Source organism: Protopterus annectens, chromosome 11.part0, assembly GCF_019279795.1.
Source record: "Protopterus annectens isolate FY-2018-M chromosome 11.part0, PAN1.0, whole genome shotgun sequence".
Lineage (NCBI taxonomy): Eukaryota > Metazoa > Chordata > Ceratodontiformes > Protopteridae > Protopterus > Protopterus annectens.
The window spans coordinates 574,615,801-574,628,227 of NC_056745.1; the positions used below are offsets into that span (position 1 = coordinate 574,615,801).

At 42.6% G+C, this 12,427-nt stretch overlaps 1 protein-coding gene across 1 annotated transcript in view; it reads right to left on the reverse strand.

Annotated features, from left to right (window-relative positions):
* Positions 1-12,427, reverse strand: part of LOC122815515 — a 487,439-nt gene that overhangs the window by 172,381 nt on the left and 302,631 nt on the right. The window lies entirely within an intron of this gene.

A 12,427-nucleotide genomic window follows, 5' to 3' on the forward strand; every position in this document is an offset into this window, starting at 1 on the left:
AAGATCCTGAGCAGGCGCCACTAGTGTTCTTGGAGGTCTCTTATGCAAAACCCCTTTCAAAATCATTTTCACATGACAATGTATTGAAAGAGGGTGATCCACAGGCACAGATGCTGAAATGGGTGAAAAAAACACTGATAGAGGAGTATAAAAGGTCACAGAATAGTAACTCACACAAATATTGTAAAATCAAAGCTCAAATATATATAGGCTCAGCACTGTCAACCTCTACATATTCCAAACCTTCTCATGCATTTTATGAAGAAAGAACCACAAATGACTTAGTCAGGTACTAACCAATCTAGGGGTTCTTTTTCTTCTTCCATCTCCCCAACAAAATATATCAACAGATACTTCATGCTGAATGTTTCCATCTCAAACATACCCAAGAATGGAGCGGTGGACAGCAGCAAAGACTCTAGATGTTGCCTTACAGGGGAAGTTTTATACATTAATCACTTTTGGTATCTACTATGGTGCACAGTATCCTGAAGATAGGAGAACACAGATCACAGACTGCATGTCGTGGCAGGACTAGTCACTTGATGGTGTAAAATATGGCTCTAGGTGACGCTTGACTAATGTTGCCAGAATGGGCATGGGTATTTGCCAGTGATAAGTGGGTTGAGGACCCGGCCTACTCTGACCAACGCCAAGGACCCATGCTAAACTGGGAGGGGTGTATGTGCCTCTGTTGATCAGTTTTTGCTGAACATAAAGCCCAGCAATTCTGGGTCAATAAGCTACTGGCTTGCTGGTGCACAGTTTACTAGCTTGGATTACCTGGGATAACTCTGCTGAGGGAAGGGGATTATAAAACCAATCAACCTGTCAAACATGAAGTAGGAATTGCCACACTCAATGTACATTCACTGACAGGAAGATGCTCTGAAATAGATGATATAATAGTAAGGAGTAGGCTGGAGATCCTACACATCCATGAGACAAGATAGAAGGGCAGTGCAGCAAAGTCACTAGGCTTGGGATCCAGAGTGTACTACTCGGGAGGAGGACAGGATAGAAATGGTGTGGGAATTGTGAGAGAGGCATCAGAAGACAGTGAGGGATGTTATAAGCATTAATGGCTATTAATAGGACGTGCTGGAGGGATAGATTCATCACCCAAAGACTCCCTATGCTGTGGAATAAAATCCTGGTATATGTGAGGCAGAGCACCTCTCTGGCCTTGTTCAAGAGAAATCTTGACCAATGGATGGGAGATCGCAGATATACCCCAGGGATTACCTCAGTGTCACTGCTCAACAGAGGCACAGCAAAATAATGGGTATAGTTCCCCATACTAAAGGGGTGGCGTAAGCCACAAAACTATGGGCTAGGCTTGTAAATGCCCTCGGGCAGATAGCCTAGTATGAACCTATGAACCTATGAACCTATGACAGATTCATAGCAATCAGTGCTCAGTGCAATGATAGGGCAGTATTTATAATCTCAGCCTATGCCTCACAACAGGCTTATGAAAGTGAAGAAAACAGTGCATTCAGACAGCAGTTGCAGGACTTACTAGATAAATCAGGGCAACAGGAATTGGTGTTGATAATGGGTGACCTGGCTGAACATATTGGGGTACACAAAACAGGATATGAGGGGTGAGGTAACAGGAATAAAGAAGGAGAGACCATTCTACACTTCTGTCTAGCAAATGCCTTGATGGTAGTCAACACATGCTTCAGAAAGACAGACATTCACAAGATTACATATAAAAGTGGCCAATGTGCAACTCAGGTAGACCTCCTCGTAGTACAGAAAGGGCCCTGGGGTAGATTCGGCAATTGCAAAGTCATCCTCACTGAAACAGCTGACCCACAGCATAAACCACTAGTTGTCACAATTAGTTGCACTAAGTGGTCAGAAAAAGGCTGTAAGGTCAATAGAGAAGACCATAATGAAGACCTGAAAGTTTACTGGAGGGAAAGAACCATCCCATATGTCAGGAATTCTGCAACAGTGATCTAATGAAGAACATAGTGCAGTTGTGTCAGATCTTGCCAAAACAGTAGATGTTCATATAGATCACTTTGAAGTACATGCACCCACCCTTCTTCCCTCTAGTTTACTATTTCTACTTTATTCCTTGGCCAAGGTGGATTTCTCTTAACTTTTCAACCTCTCTTTCCTATAGTCCATGACTGTGTTGATTCTGTATGGGTATTTGCCTCAGTCTTTTTCTCTAGAGAAAGAAAGCTCTGAACATTTTCATGTCTGTACATCCCTTAAATACCAGCACATAGTCTCATTCATAGGTTGTAAACAAGGCAGGCGGTGCAAGAGGAATGTGCCTAAGATTTTGTACACTGGCTGGATGCATGGTATTGACCCGATTTAACATCCCAAATGTCAGCGATACTGCAACAGTGATCTCTTTGAACATTTACTGTCATGGTAAGCTCTTACACAACTGTATTTTATGCTTTTATACATTTTATGTATTTTATGCTTCATTAATGCATATACATATTATAGCACTGAAACTTTTTATGGGGTCAATCTATTCGGTATTTTCATTTTTATTTATTTATTTTAACTTCCACGCCTTGAGCTTGTGTTGTTTCCGTTTTACTACTGTCATTTTGGCTACGTGTTGGGTCATATCTGAAATGTTTTTTTTTTATGGATCAGTCTAGAGGTATTAAGCAAAAATTAAAACTATACACAAAAAAAAAACTATTGCTTTCCCCAGTGTAATCCATTAACAACCTAATAATAATTCCATGAACTGTCATCACCCACACAGTTTACTAGGGAAATAGGTTGTCACACCTTTCTTATGTATCACACACATACATACACATACAAACTCCCATTCTCATAGCCATCTATCTGCCAGCCTCTCCCCCATACCTTAGGGGTACTTTTTCAGGAAGGTAGTTCTTATCCACCATAGTCCCCTTCTTCTCTTACTATCATGACACCAGAGTGGTACAGTGGTAGTGTTGTCACCTCACAGCAAGAGGTTCCTTAGTTCGTTTCTCAGCTGGGGTGTCCTCTGTGTGGAGTCTGCATGTCCTCCTTGCGTTTGTGTGGGTTTCCTCCGGGTGCTCCGGTTTCCTCACACATTTCAAAGACATGCATCTAGAGCATTTCTCCCCAGGCCTCCGCTGAAAATTGTCTTTGTTCCAAGTCGGACTTTCCTAGTAAACAAATATTAAATAAATAAAATAAATAAATTACATCAACACTTAGGGCCATACCTCTCAACTGTCCAGAATTTTTCCTCTTATTTTTGGCATATTCCACATAAAAGTTATGGTTTTCTGGCAAACTAAATAATGACATGCATTTGAGTTTCAGACTTCAAATCCTTCAGAAAATGCATGGTAACACAAAGCCTATTATTCTAGCAACTTTCCAAGTTTATAAGGGCAATATTTAAAATCTGTCCCAATTTTTGTCCCCCCCCCCCTTTTTTTCACAGACTATGTCCAAATTTCCTGTAATAAGAGGTTGAGAAGTATGCTTAGGGACCATTTAAACTCATCAATTCACCTTGTGCATGATTTTGGAAGGTGGGGTGTTACTTATTATTTATTCATTATTTATTTGTCTTTCTTGACCAAAAAGACTGACTGGTTAAAACTCATTTTCAGCAAAGGCTTGGGGAGAAAAGTAGCACTCGAGTGTGGGGTCATTTACTGCACTGTTCTAACTTGTTGATACTTGTGAAACTCTGCTTTCCTTAAAAAAAACAAAAACATCTTGCTTTTTACCCACTTTTCTGAGATTTAAAAAAGTTCAGTTACAGATTTGCTGTTCTGAACTGTTTGTAAGTTTCTTGGAGGCCATTGTTTGCTTGGGCTAAAGGGAAGTCTCTGTGTTCATCAGTGGCAGTGATAAACATTGAGCAGCCTGCTGCCCCTGTGGGAGCGGTTACTGCCTTGAAACTGTAGTTTTATTGGCCATTTTGGGTCAGTTCCTAACTCCTTGATCTCCCTCTCTTAAAACCCGATTGCCTCGTGGTTTTGGTGTCTTTTTGGACTTGTTGGCTATTGGTGAAGCACCCACCAAGAGGAGAAAATGCTGAGAGAAGAAAGGAGCCACTTTTGAGATTTTAAGTATTTTGCTTCAGATTATTTGTTAAGTTTTTCTGCATTGCCGCCTACCTTTGAGCATTTTCTGGCTTGTTAAACTTGATTTCTGTGTGGTAACTGTATTTAGAACACAACCTAGAGCTGATTACTGAATGTCCTGCCTGCACTTATTTTTAAAATCGTTTTTTTCTTAAAACTTGCATTTTATCTGTCTCTGGCCTAGCACAAGTGTGGGGTAATTTACTGCACTGTTCTAACTTGTTGATACTTGTGAACCTCTGCTTTCCTTAAAAAAAACATAAAAACAAAAAAAAAATCTTGCTTTTTTCCCACTTTTCTGAGATTTAAAAAAGTTCAGTTACAGATCTGCTGTTCTGAACTGTTTGTAAGTTTCTTGGAGGCCATTGTTTGCTTGGGCTAAAGGGAAGTCTGTGTTCATCAGTGGCAGTGATAAACATTGAGCAGCCTGCCTGCCCCTGTGGGAGTGGTTACTGCCTTGAAACTGTAGTTTTATTGACCATTTTGGGTCAATTCCTAACTCCTTGATCTCCCTCTCTTAAAACCCTCTTTTGCACGGTTTTGCGCGTTTTTGCGCATAGCGCAACATCGGGCAGCACCGCCTAATTGGATTTAAACTATTCCTGGCTCCACAAAGTCTGCCCTTCACCTTTTCCCTTAAAACTGCTCTATCTCTCAAATTAAACACCATATTCTCATTTTAAGGCCCCTCACTGGTCCAAATAAGTAATTTTACAAGTTAGCACTAATAAATCATAAGCACTACTTACTCTTCTCTACAATTACCTTGTCCCCTATTGGTCCGTTTTAATTCAGTTCCCTAATATTACTCTAGCATGTCCAAAGGTCAGTCAATGCTTTCCTCTCCAGTCCAGCTGGTGAATCTGGGAATTTTGAGGCAATGTTACAACTGTCTCACGTACATGGATAACCCTCTCCTCCTCCAAACAGGTTTAAATATATGTGAGAGATGCAACCATATAGCCAAACTGGAGGCTGAGCTCTCTCATCTCAAAACTGGTGTAACCAGTCAGGAGGAGAAGGTAACCTCACACAACACAAGTCCAGTATCACATAGTCCCACCACAACAGCGAACCAAACACATAAAAACACAAAAACATACTCAGAGGCTCTAAATAAAAATCTACCCATGCAACAGAGACCTCCAAAGCAGACATCCAAGCAAATGCTACCCCAAAACAAAACACGTACAATACATACACAAAGTCAGTGTGCCAAGCAGTCGCAGCCCTTAAGGCTGAATAACACACCTGATACTCTTGTAATAGGTGACTCTATTGTCAGACACACTGACGTCCCGCTCACCAGGCTGAATAAAGAGAAGGTCACAGTGAGCTGCCTGTCGGGCGCTAGGATCTGCCACATAATGCAAGCACTCAGGTCACTCCAAAGCAAATACAAATATGACTCAGTCATTGTACATGCTGGCGTGAATGACCTCCCTCAACTACATGAAAAGAGACATAGAGGAGATCTCTGATCATGTAGCCCAGGCCGGTATGACCCTGACCTTGAGCAGCATCTTACCCACACCTAGAATGATGCCACAGTATAAAGACAAAATGATCGATTTTAACAACTGGCTAAAATTTTGGTGTCATTCAAAGGGGATCCAGTGTCTGTCACCTGGGATGACATGCTCGACAAGCCACATTGCTTCGCTAGGGACGGCTTGCACCTGTCACCCCTGGGCTTTCGGATATTGGCAAAGGCTCTTGCCACCCTCGTAGTGCCTTTTTTAGGCAAGGCTCAAAAGTCAAACCCACCTCCATAGACAGCACAAGGAACAAGAAACTAAGGGTAATGCTGCTAAACGCCAGAAGTCTTAACCTCAAGATGCATGCACTTGAAGCTCTCCTCAGTATGGAGAACATCGATATCTGTACAGTGACAGAAACCTGGTTCAAGGCTCCAGAGAGCACCCCAGCACTACCAGGTTATACCTCATATCATGCTTTTTGGCCCAAAAACCCGGGCCGAACCACAAAAGGAGGGGGAGTTTCCATATTTATCAAGGATATCCACACCTCCAGGTTAGTGGCATTGCACGAAGTATTGAAGACCATCCATTTGCAACTGACAGTGGGCAAGACTGCTTTTCAGTTTATAGCATCATACAGACCACCCTCTCAAAGTCAGGAATCCCACTCGGCTTTCCTGAAAACATTGGAGAACATGAAGATCTCTCCAAACACCATTATATTGGGTGACTTCAACTACTCAAACATAGACTGGGAGCACTACTCAAGCCCCAGCACCTTAGCCCAAAGGTTCCCGGAATTTATAAACTCAAATGCTATGGAACAACTAATCACCACTCCCACAAGAGGGGAAAACATACTAGACCTGATCATTACCAACATGGGGACTCTATGCTCCATACCAGAAGTATATCCCTCCTTGGTAAGATCAGACCATAAATTAATTTCACTGGATATCCACATCCCGACCCCACCCCACCCACAGCCCAGAAAACCACAGTGAAAAACTTCTCAAAAGCGAACTTCACACTTCTCAAAACCGAAGTGGAATCCTTCAAGGCCCCAGGGCCAGTGGAAACTACGGCCCAAACTGCAGAATCCTATATAAACGCATTCTACGGACATCTCCAGGAATGCATGGATCATGCTATCCCAAACAAAATCAATACCCAATCATCCAAAGGCAGGCATCCAGTCTGGTTGACCCCAGCCATAAATAAACTGTACAACAGAAGGAGGAAGCTACTACATGATAGAGCAAAATCCCTAAAAGGGAAGGCATCTCTGATCAGTACTATCAAAAAATTACGATCCCTCATAAAATCCTCCAAGGCCAGCTTCGAGAGAAAAATTGCACAGGACACTAAAGACAATCATAAGGCTTTTTTCAGTTATGTTAGGAACCTGGGATGCAACTCCCAGACTTGTTCTGAGTTGATTCTAAGCGGCAAAAAATACACTGAACCCACAGACATCGCCAATATCCTGGCAGACAGGTTCAGTGCAAACCCCCCCCCCCCCCCCACTAAAAGAGCAAGTATCTATCTCGATAGAGTGCAGCCTCCCAAACATCTCTGATGCTCAGGTGAAGGCCGCCCTCTCCAAAGCAAAAAACACTGCTTCCATGGGACCAGATGGCGTCCCGGGTTGCGTCCTACATGAACTCCAAGAAGAACTAATCCCTCAAGTAAAACTGCTGTACAATCTCAGCCTCACTACAGGATAAGTGACCAAAGAATGGCGTACAGCAACAGTGGTCCCACTTCACAAAGGTGGCGCCTCTGCGGACCCTGGAAACTATCGCCCCATAAGCCTGACTAGCCTAGTCTGCAAGGCTATGGAGAGGATCATCATGGAACTCATAAACAAAGACATTGGGGACCTACAGACACTAGATCCTACCCAATTTAGCTTTGTCAAGGGCAGATCCTGCCTTTTGAACCTGGTCGACTTCTTCGAAACAGTCACCAAGGCCATAGATGAAGGGAAGGTAGTCCACACAGCCTATCTGGACCTCGCAAAGGCATTTGACACAATACCCCACTCGGGCATCATAGATAAGCTATCCAGCCTAAATATAAACCAGTATGTCACAAGATGGGTCGCAAACTGACTCAAAGACGGAACCCACAGAGTCAGAGTTGCTGGAGCCATGTCAGACTCGAAACCGGTCACAAGTGGTGTCCCACATGGTTCTGTCCTGGGACGTCTCTTGTTCGGTATTTACTTTTCTGAGGTACAGGCCGTAGGAGGACTATGACTCACCAAGTTCGCAGATGACTGCAAACTGGGAGCCATAATCGACTCTCCAGCTGACACAAACATCCTTCAAAAAGGTCTCGCAGAGATGGATAACTGGTGCCAGAGCCATGGTCTAAAGCTAAATGCCAAAAAGTGAATAGTCATACCCTTTGGCAAAAACAATGTGCCCACAAATTACCACATAGGTGGTAACCCATTAAGTACAGAGAAAGTAGTTAGGGATCTGGGGACCCAAGTTGATAGCAATCTCTCCTTTGACAACCACATTGCCAAAGTGGTTCGAAAGACCTTCTACATAACCCACCTCATCATGAAAGGATTCACATCTAGATCAAGAGAGGTAATCGTGCCCCTTTATTCATCCCTCATCAGGCCCATCATAGAATACAATGCCCCCTTTGGGATGTACCTTACCTGACACCTGCAGCAATTAGAAAGACCCCAAAAGTACCTCACCCGGAGGATCAAGGGACTCAAACAGATGCCATATGCTGCTCGGTTAAAAAAACTCCAGCTCTACTCAGTTGCATACCGCCTACTTTGAGGCGATCTATGCCTGACATATAAAGCTATGTCCAACCCAGAATTAATGGACATGCTCCACCTCAGTAAATCTAAATCCCTTAGAGCCATGCACTAGAGGGACTTGAACCTCAGCACAGAAATAAATAGAACATGCTGGAGGGACAGATTCATAACCCAGAGGCTCCCTTCGCTCTGGAATAGAATTCCAATTCATGTTAGGCAGAGCACCTCACTGACTCTCTTCAAGAAGAATCTTGATGAGTGGATGGGGGATCGTAGGTTTGTCCTGGGGATTACTTCCGTGTCACTATTAGACAGAGGCACAGTAAACTAAACTTTAAAAAGGGCACAGTATACTCAAATCAAGGGGTGGCGTAAGCCAAACACAATCAGGCTAGGCTTATAAATGCCCCAGGGCAGATAGCTTAGTATGAACCTATGAACCTAAGTTCCACACAATGTACATTTATAATTGCAGGGTAAAACATCTGCACCTTAACTTATTTACATGATTTTTCAATATTTCTTACATGAAAAATAGCTTTCTAACACAAAAAAATAAGAGAAATGAATATATATTGGCTTAATTACTGAATAGAAAAATAAATACAATAATATCATGATGTCTGCAGGGAAAAGATCAAGCATGCGTTTCTGAGGTTAGTAACAATTTACAGACAGTCAAATTCTAATGTAGCTTAAAAATTGATAAGAGCTTTGAAAGGAGAAATTATGGAAATGAGCAGGAGGATAAATGGACAAAGGAGGAACTGTAGTAAGTGGGGTGGTATGAGAGAAGGAGGAGGAAGAGTTAGAGTTTAGGAAGTTAGTGCAGCATGAGCAATAAGGTACAAAAGACTTGGAAGCAAAGCTGTTGAAGAGTTTTAGAAAAGTATTCAGAGGAAGACTAGTTAGGTGGGCATGACAAACACAGCCATCTTTGGCATAGGTGCAGAAGTAGCACAGCAGGGTTTGCAGAAGTATCCATAGAAAACCCACAAAAATAAATAAGGGATAGTCAAACTATGCATAGAAGGCATGCCAGGTGAGAATTGAAACAGAACCTCTTGCTGTGAGATGACAATATACCACCAGATAGTGAAGCGGTTAAGGTATTCGACTCCCATGCACAAGGTACAAGGTTCGATCGTGACCTCCGGCTAATGCATTATCTCCGGCCTTTGCATTATTCGCAGATGACTGCAAACTAGGAGCCATAATTAAAACTCCAAAAGATGTGGACATCCTACAAAAGGGCCTCGCTGAGATAGATGCCTGGTGTCAAAGCCATGGCCTCAAGCTCAATGCCAAAAAGTGCATTGTCATCCCTTTTGGTAAAAACTCTGTACCCATGAACTATCACATAGGCGGTAGTCTACTTAACACCGAAAAGTGTGATAAGAAACCTTGGGACACAGGTGGACAGTAGTCTCTCCTTTGATAATCACATTGTCACAGTAGTCAGGAAATCCTTCTACGTGGCACACCTCATCACAAAAGGTTTCTCATCCAGGAAAAAAGAGGTCATTGTTCCCCTCTACTCGTCACTCATTAGACCCATTATAGAGTACAATGCCCCTTTTAGTATGTACCTCACAAGACATCTACAACAACTGGAAAAGCCACAGAAATACCTCACAAAGAGGATTACCGGCCTCAAACAGACGCCCTACGCAGACAGTCTAAAAAAACTGCAGCTTTACTCCGTCGCATATCGCCTACTCAGAGGCGATTTCTGCCTAACACACAAAGCTATGTCAAACCCAGAGCTTTTACACATGTTCCACTTAAAGAAATCCCAATCCTTACGAGCTATATGCTCTAGGGACCTAAACCTTGTCACCACAATAAACAGAACATGCTGGAGGGATAGATTCCTGTCCCAGAGACTTCCCATACTCTTGAACAAGCTACCTATCTATATCAAACAAAGCTCCTCATTAGCACTCTTCAAGAAAAATCTTGATGATTGGATGGGAGATAGGAAATTCACCCCAGGAATCACTTCTGTGGCTCTGCTCGGCAGTGGCACCGGAAAATAATTTTCTTGGGTGGCGAAAGCCATGGTACCTTTGGCTAGGGTTATATAGGCCCTAGGGCCAATAGCCTAGTACCAACCTATGAACGTATGAACCATCTATTCTGAAATACTGGCCCACATATATCATGCAAACACAGACAAGTTCTTGCACAAAATAAATCAGATTTCAGTTGCAAATTTGGGATGTTGGCTGTGTGCTGTTGTATGTGATGAGAAATGGTTGAACTAAAAGGTCACTAGTGCTAAATTAAATAAAGTTGTTACAGAGAGAAGATACCTTGCAGATGAAGCCAAAGGGATAGACTGATACAGCTGTCTCTTGAAATATACGCAAATATGTTTTGAAGTCTCTGAATATGCTCTAAAGAATGAATGTGTTCTTCTGAGCTTCTTGTTGTAATACATATAAAACCAAGAAGTTTCAGAAGAATGTTTTTTGTAGATTACTAAACATGTATTACGTTGTGTCTGTTCTTCTGCTAATTTCTAATCTGATCTGCTGGATTTACAAAACATAAAACAACAGCATGCTTTAGTACAAGGATGTATTGCCTAAAAATAAGGTTTCTTATCTCTAGGGTTAATGAGGCAACAGTAACAGTAAAATATGAAGAGGTGTAAGTGGCCACAAAAGCCTGTAGACAAATATGAAAGGGAGAGGAACAGAGAGTGGATTAACATGAAAGTGCATTACAATGAAAAACTAAGTGGTTGAGAAAGGGACAAAAGAAAGGAGACAATGTGTAGCACTCTTCTCATGTACAATTTGGGTCTTACCTTCTTTCCTAGAAGTAGGCTATGGTTAGGAATAAATAACTACAACAGAAAACAGACAGAAGGGCTACAGCAACATCAAGACCCAAATTTCATAAAAGCACCCCCCCCCCCACTCACATACACACACACACACACACCACTGGGTCTAACTTCTCAGTGTACTGTTACCTGCTCTTATCATTATAAAGTGAAATACAGCCACCATTCACTTCAGTCCCTTGGCGCAGCCTATACTAACATCTTCACCCTCCCCTGCAGAGCCAATCACTAAACTGTAATTAGTCCAGGTTGTATCCCCTGCGGGGTAGGGTCCCAGAGCCAGATGGAACAGGTGAGGGGTTTATAATGTCCAATCAGGGGCAAGTCCTAGCTCTATCCTTTACCAGGTGAGGTCCTGGTCCAGGGAAGTACAGGGCTACACTATCAAACTGTCATACCATCATCTGGGGAGAGGAATAGGAATGTGTGCAGTGGAAGTCATACTGCAAATAACCTTTTCAGTTAGGACCTCTAGCAGCACATACAGGCATAGTGTCTAGATGGTGTCGTGTGTGTGTGTGTGTGTGTGTGTGTGTGTGTGTGTGTGTGTGTGTGTGTGTGTGTGTGTGTGTGTGTGTACTCTTGTGTGGGTGTGGGTGTGTGTGCATGGGACTGCTTCTAACAACAGTCAGCCCTGCTCTGCTAGTGATATCCTCAGGTCTGTCTTTCCTCTGATAGATGATTTGTCAGTTTCTTGGTTTACACCAGGAAATATTACAAGAAAAACAGCCCACATACACGTTCCCAACACATTCCACCTGAACTGATGGAAGTAGGTCACACTTCTTCACCTGTTTCCTCCCCTGTGCTGACTGCAGCAATCCCCATGCCACTACATAAACTCAGGTTGCCTGAGTCACAGTTGTGCTTTATTCTTCTGTGCCATCACAGCAGCAACTCTAGAAAAGTTAAGATGGTCAAAGGGGTTTGCAAATAAATATTATATAAGGCATACTGTGCTAAATATTGGTAATCTTTTCCGGTGTGGTCATGCACAGACTCTAGAAAGAAATGGAATGCTGATGTCCGGGACCTAGTTTTGCATATCAAGATAAAGAGCCAACACAAGAAAAAGGTATTTCCCAGAGTCAAGAGGATAAACATAATTGCCTGGGTAATAAAAATGGCCACTCTTTGTAGTGGCACACCAACCAGCAGTAACCGTTACAGTTAGACTACACAAGGAGCAATACAGCAATCAGATTTGACTGGCAGT